The sequence below is a fragment of the Heloderma suspectum genome, chromosome 4 (genome assembly GCF_057233095.1).
Source record: "Heloderma suspectum isolate Gila_16-S chromosome 4, 16-S_ref, whole genome shotgun sequence".
NCBI classification, from domain to species: domain Eukaryota; kingdom Metazoa; phylum Chordata; class Lepidosauria; order Squamata; family Helodermatidae; genus Heloderma; species Heloderma suspectum.
Window position 1 is genome coordinate 79,508,559 of NC_139461.1, and position 7,411 is coordinate 79,515,969.

Genomic DNA, 7,411 nt, shown 5'->3' on the forward strand with positions numbered 1-7,411 from the left:
CTAGTGAGAAATTTGCAAGTGAATCAAGGCCATTGCTAGAATCTCTTTAAAGGTGGGAAGAAATGCTGCAGCCACAGATGTTGTGACAACTATTACATACAGAGGGATACTGCTGAAGTAACAAAGTCTGCAGCAGTGACAGACAGATAAATTAATTAGCCACCACCAGTGATTCACTTGCATAAGGATTATGGAACATAAAGCCTAGACTCAGAGTAATTATTCATGAGCATGGATTTCCAGACCTCTTAACAGCTTTGCTGAGCCTTTGAAATGAAGCTGCTGCTACCTGTCCTTTGGGACCAGCTGGACCCTTAAAACAGAGAGCTTTCAAGGGCCCAGGGAGGTGGGCTCCTCAAGGAGCTACCGCAGACCTCCCCAACATAATGACCTCCAGGTGTTTTGGACTACAACTCCCATCATCCATGACCATTGGCCATGCAGGCTGGGTCCAATGGGAGTTGTAGTCCCAAAACCTGGAGGGCCTAACACTGGGGAAGGCTGAGCTACCTGATACTGTCTTTGCAGAACAGCAGCATGGATCCCTTGGGAAGCCCACCTCCAAACCCACTAGACGGGCAGGGAACAAATGTGGCCAGTGATCCACTGACTGATGACATTTCCTTCCTCCAGCACCCGAAAAACACACACAGAGATTTTTAATGGGGTTATCAGCTGATAAACACTTGATATGCAATAAACACTGGCAAAGAGTAAATCCCACCCTACAGTGGTACAGAATCTACACACACACACACACACACACACACACACACACGTATATTTCCAACAGATAATCAAGTTAAAATATTAGTGAACCCAGCCCCGAGAGTCCCTGCCCACCCCCCTCGAATGGAAGGCACACTGGCTTCATTGTTAATGCACCACTTTTAGTAACTCTACCATGGACAATATTTGGCAGAACACCATGGTACTGTTTTCCACATCTGATCAAATGCAGCTACTGCCGAATGAGCATCCAGGAGAATAAAAGGATTAAAAAGAGAGAAAAGAATGAAATCTCCCCTGCACTGGCAGGTGACCTAAGCCCATTACACGCCCTTATATGTCAATTTACAAGCAAAACATAATGTATAAATGCAGCTATTGTTAACCCCAAGCAGCCATGGTAGCTGCCACATTAGGTTACTGGCGCAAGGGGCGGGGGAGGGGGGAGGAAAATTGTGAGACAGATTAGCTGAGCTCTATTGTCTGGATGTTTACTCATCAGTTTGAATTATTATTATTCTTTTTAAACAGTGGCCTCGGTGAGCATAGTCCCTTTAATTAGGGCTGCTCTATTTATTGCTTGCTCATAGTTGCCAGAGATATACCAATCTGAGCGTAACACAACAGTGATCTAGCTAACATACGGCTTCCTTAATTGCTTCTACTGATCCACTGCTTTAAAATAAACAAATATTCTAGTCCAGGCTTTCCCAAGATAGAGCCCTCCAGATGTGTTGGATTACAAATCCCATTCTCAGATGATGAGAGATATAGTCCAAGAAACAGTGAGAGGAAAAGGTACCAATTGTATCCAAAATTAGTAACAGAGGCAGCATTAGCAAGTTTTTGCGAGATACATGTGGAAAAAGACGAGTAGGCCCCTGAGGAAAGAAGTATCTTTCTGAAACGCGTTGGGCTTATTAAAGCGTTTTTGGCACCCGAGAACACTTTCTCTTCTGTTTATGGAGAGTTGTAGTCCAACACATCTGTTCCTGTCTGTTGTTGTAGTGCTGTGTTAGTGTGAGAGGGATTCCAATATGTCTGAGAGAAATCCAGTCACGAGAGGCTTAGGCAAGAACTTACTGTCAGGTTTTTCCCACACTTGCAGTTTAGACAGGAATTGCCATCCTTTGTTCATTCAGTTGTTGTTGTTGTTGTTGTTGTTGTTTTGAGAGAGACAGACAGACAGACAGAGAGAAAGTGCAGACACTGACAAATTGTCACATTTCAATGTTTTTTGTGTTATTCTCCCCCACCGACCTGATTTATGGTGACTTAAAAAATTTAAAACTGCAATTACTGCTCTAGGCACAACTCTGTCATGGTTTTCAGGACTCTGGTGTCTTTAATTTAAAGCTTCCTGCTTGGAGGTTCACCCCTTTTATTTCTTCCTGTTGAGCACAGCAGAAGAATTACTCACAAAGAACTGTTAATTAATTGCCCCTTGTAAAGCCTCTGTTGCTTCCTGAAAGAGAGGTGCATTAATTACTTATTTCCTCACATTATTTAGTTAGTTTTTCATTTTTATATCATGAAATAGCAGGAGGTTTTTGCCTTTGCGTCCCCAGTTGCAGCAGAGTTGAGCTTCATATTGGGCGTTTTTGTCTGAAGCTCTGAGATAGAGTACCTTTAAGAGTTCTGGGAAGATAAGCTTTAGTGGCATGCCATTCCTACTTTTGTATTAGAACAAATTGTTTGTTTGTGCCAAATGCTCCTTTACCATAATGCTGATCACCGAAGTTCCCACTTGTGTACTCTAGGCTATCCAGACATAAAGACAGAATGATATGTACCCTACGCCCTATTAGCCAAGATGTATATTCCCTGTCTGCTGTTTAGATACATTTGTGGGTGTGCCATTATTGGCTGCAGAGTAAGCTGGTGCCCTCAGTACAGCGGGAGTGGGGGTAGTGGGTTGGGGCTCTTCATTGACTTCAGTTGGAATGTTTTAACACAGCCTCTGTCGCTGGCTTAACTATCTGACATTTCCAAGGACAGGAACAAGATTTGAGTGAGCATGGGATTCCCTCTTCTCCCCTCTACACCTACAACACCATCCACTCTGGGCCCTTGCATTGGTTGGGCAGTAACTTCATTAGGACCAACCAACACTTCACAAAAATGTGCAATTTTTCAATCTCTTCAAAACTCTTCATCAAGCTAAATCTTGCAGGGGATTTGTAATTCTGGACTATGACTCCGGATTTGTTCCAAGAAGCCTATCCTATCCTATGCCAAATTCACATGCATGGAATATTAAGAGGCCTTTTCATTACATATAAAATACACATTTTATATGTACTCAAAAGGCCTCTTAATATATAAAACACATAATACAATGTCTTTGAAAAATACACTTTAGAAAGTGCTAATATGTATTCTAAATTTGCACTCTGCAGGGAGGGAACTCTCACTTAATGTTCAAACTGAAGGCCAGGCATCACAAAAAACAAGTATGGCTACTACCACCTGAGGAACTGTTTAGCCATTTGCCAGGGAACATCCATTTATGCTTGCTTAGGCAAAACTATCCTACATGGCACAGGGCAGGGTAGTAACAGCATTGTTATTAAACTGGCACCAACTTAAAACTTTCTATTGAATGTCCCAAGCTTTCCCATAGAGCATGTTAATTCTGTGTAAGGAAGGAAACACAGACTGTCCTAGAGCACTCTGCAGATAGCAGATTCTTTTGTTGAAAATATTTCTGTCCCAACTTTCCATTTCATATCTGAAATGCCCAAGATGGCTTACATTACAGAATATTAAATCAATCATCTAAACATAAAATCAATAACACAAAACCTACAACACTGTGGCAAAAAGATGAAACAAAAGGTGAAAGGGATAATGGACAGAAGGGTAAAATAATAAATTATCAAAGTGTGTCACAGTACAGTACAGAATACTGTATTTTTATGCAAAATCATGCCACTGCAAACTTGTATCCACTATAAAATTGGCTGATTTATAAATCTTACCGTCTATGGAAAATGGGTTTCTATACTTGCCCTCTGTAAGTACATATTCTATGAGCAGAGTGCATGTATGTTATCAGCACTTAAACACACTGTTAGTGTAATTCTTACAGGTAATTAATTTACATATTGCGTAAATCAATGTTAAGTGTAAATTAATGTTAATCAAGGAAAGGTTAAAAGCTGCAGACCTAAACATACTTACTAGGAAATAAGTCTCATGGAACTCAGTGAGACTTACTTTGAAATAAAAATGCTTAGGATTGCACTGGAAAAGCTTGATGTAATTCTTATTACATGTAAAAGACAGATATGGGCATGTTTCTCTCTCTCAGCCTTCTATTAGAATAAGCCTACTTCACAGGTAGTTGTAAATATAGAAGAATATAGTTGTAAGGTATGTTTGTTCATTACATACAAGTAACACACAAACATTACATTCCACTACGTATTACCTTTGTTGTGAAACGCTCTGCTCCCCAGAGATCCATATGGCCTCTTCCCTAAAAGCATTTAGATGCCAGCTGAAAACATTATTCTTTTAGACTTATGGCCTAGTTGATGTATGATCTGGACATACAAAGCAGCTAACAAAATTAAAAACAAAACAACACTAACAGAACAGTTTCAAGACAGCAACAGATAAAATCAAAATTTAGTACCATTTATATATTTGTAAGTTATATCCTACCTTTTCCTCCAAGGAGCCGATGGTGGCATACTTGATCCTTCTTCTCTCCATTTTATCCTCACAACAACCCTGTGAGGTAGGTTGACAGTGACTGGCCCAGAGTCACCCAGTGAGCTTCATGGCCGAGTGGGGACATGAACCCAGGTCTCTCAGTCCCAGTACAACGCTCTAGCCACTACACCACACAAATACATAATAATAAATGCTCCTTGAGGAAACCTGGCCCCAAGCCTTTTAGGGCTTTAAATATGAAAATCAGCATTTTAAATTGAGTCTGGAAACAGATAGCCAGCCAGTGCAAACTGTGTAAGACTGGAGTAATATAGAACATAAGGAATTGCCTTATATTGACTGGATTTGCATGATCTGTGTTTCGCTCACTGGGTTTGCACACAGTTGAGAAATAAGTCACAGTGGCTTATTTTCCCCACCGTGTGTACAACAGCCCATGAGTTCTTGGTGGCTTAACCTGGCTGGGTTCATATGACACAGGAAGCCACACTGCCAAGGGTAATTATGTTAATCCCCCCAGAACGCGACTGGCACATGCAGGGTGGTTAACAAGCCACGGTGGCTTATTAACCAGTCGGTGATCGTGCAAACTGGGTCATTGACTGGAAATGGCTCTCAAAGATTTAGGCAGGGGTTTTTCCTGGTCCTACCTGGAAACTCTGGGGAATGAAGCTGGGACTTCCTGCATGCAAAGCATGTGCTCCCTTATTATGCTAAGATCTCCAAGTCCCAGAAGTAAAACATAAAAATATGGATTAAAATTTGTTTGGATTAATATGGATTAAAAAATGGATTTGTAAGATACCCAATTGTTTGGGATAAGAAGGAAGTGGTATCTCTCTGTAAATGGGTTCTATTGCAGATAGAACAAGCAAATGGAAACATTTGTGAAACGCTTCCAACTAATGTCAGTGTTACCGCACTGCATCATTTTGGAAAGACAAATATAATTTTCATTGCCACACACACACATACACACACACAAAAACAACTTTAGTCACTGAATAATTAAATACACAGTAATGATATGCTGTGATATTAAAGATAAATATGCTTGTCAACCGAGCTAAAGCAGTGAGCTAGGCATGTGAAAACAAACAAAGCATCTCATTTTTATTCCACAGCTAAATTTCCTCATCATGAAGAGCAACAGATAATAACAGAAAGTCACGGGTATTAATATTGCTATTGCTTCTACCAAGGAATAGTGTTTTAATGAACATACAAAGCAAGTTATCAGTCCTCATAAACCTTAATTGAACACACAGTGATAAGGTCAGTTTAAACTGTCATTTTCATGATAACATACACAGAGCTATCTTGGGCCTTAGCAATGACCTGTGCAGAAGAGTCCTCTCTGAAAAGTGCAGGCCCGAGTGTGCGTAATGTATATCACATTAACAGTTCAAGGCTTCTGTGGCTGGTTTGTGTGCATGATTATGGGTGGCTGAAAGGTGGGGGTGTCAAGTGTGTGTATATACATTTTTGTGGCACCAGCTTTAAGGGCCATTTTCTTTTTCTTCAGGACAAGTCTGACTTTGGTAGAAAGGTGAACAGCCTGAAAGGGATGGGTGCTTTGAGCCAGAATGACCTTCAGCACTTAGATCTGCAAATACAGGCAATTTCACAGGCAAGGCCCCTCATTTTAACCATCATCACAAATGCTAACACACAGCTGACAAAAAATAACTGAACTAGTGTGTGGCACAATGTCTCAGCTTGCTTCACTAGAGGAAAGTGTCAGAAAAACTCTGTGGAATTAAGAGCCTTGAATTTTTTAGTTTCTTTAAAAGATTTGACAGCTCCTCCTACTGAATCCAAAGTTAGTAAGTGGGGTTGTTTTTTCTGACTCTTTATCATCTGTGCACACTACAATGCTTTCCAAATCCAGTGACCACAGCGACACCCAATGGTACTGGAGGGCACAGTCCCATTCGATAGTTACCAAGAGAAAATTTAAGAGATTCCAACTCATTTTCAAATGGAGAATTTCCAAAATATATAGGCACAGGGGAACAATGGAATATTGGTACAACATTGTGACCAATAATTCTCCATGCTTACGGTGGCCATGTGTCCTCTTCTACAGAGGACAGTCCTCTATTTGATTTTGAAGGGCTGCCAGAGGACTGCCCTCGCTTTTAAGGCATGTTTTAAGGTACATTGACATTGTTTCTATCTCCTAATGGCTGTTTTACTGATACTGTATTTCTGGAGTTTTCTTTTAATTGCTTTTATTACGCCAGAGCTAGGGTAACCAGGTGTCCTCTTTTACAGAGGACAGTCTTCTATTTGAAGGGCTGCCAGGGGACCATCCTCTGTTTGAAGGTGTCCTCTATTTGAAGGGCTGTCCTACCCAATTCGTTTAAAGATAAAAGAACCGTAAGAACTGTTGCCCATCAACAGGTAGCACCTGAACAACAGACTGAACAGGTAGGCACACAAATCACCTGGTCACAGTCTTCCACAGTATGGCGAGATGTACTGTATTTCTATTTAAATTATAATAACAATTTCTAAATTTGCGCACATATATATATATATATATATGCAAATTGTACGTAAATTGGTGTCCTCTCTTTTGGTAATGGGGGCGATTCACAAGTGACCATTCTATCTCCACAGCCAATGATTCATTCTCTGGTGGGAGAGTGATATACCAGGACTTTACTGCAAAAGCATTTTGGCAAAACCTGTGTGAAATGCAGTGCCATGGTTTGTGGGCTGAATGTGCTGAACTATTGCAAAGCAGCATTGGCATGATTTAACTGAACTCTTTGTGCTTTGTCTAACAAAAGAAGGCTGTGTTATGATTAATGTAAATTTCACAGTCTACATCCTGGAGAAATGATAAATGATTATGTCATTGGGCTGAAGTGCCACAGCACAGGCATACTATGTCCCAGGTAAATTCATTCCCTGTAATTGCTATTTCCACTCATAAGAATTCAATACCACTCCTTTGTGCAGGCAGGAAGGATATTTCAGTGAAAATTTTGTA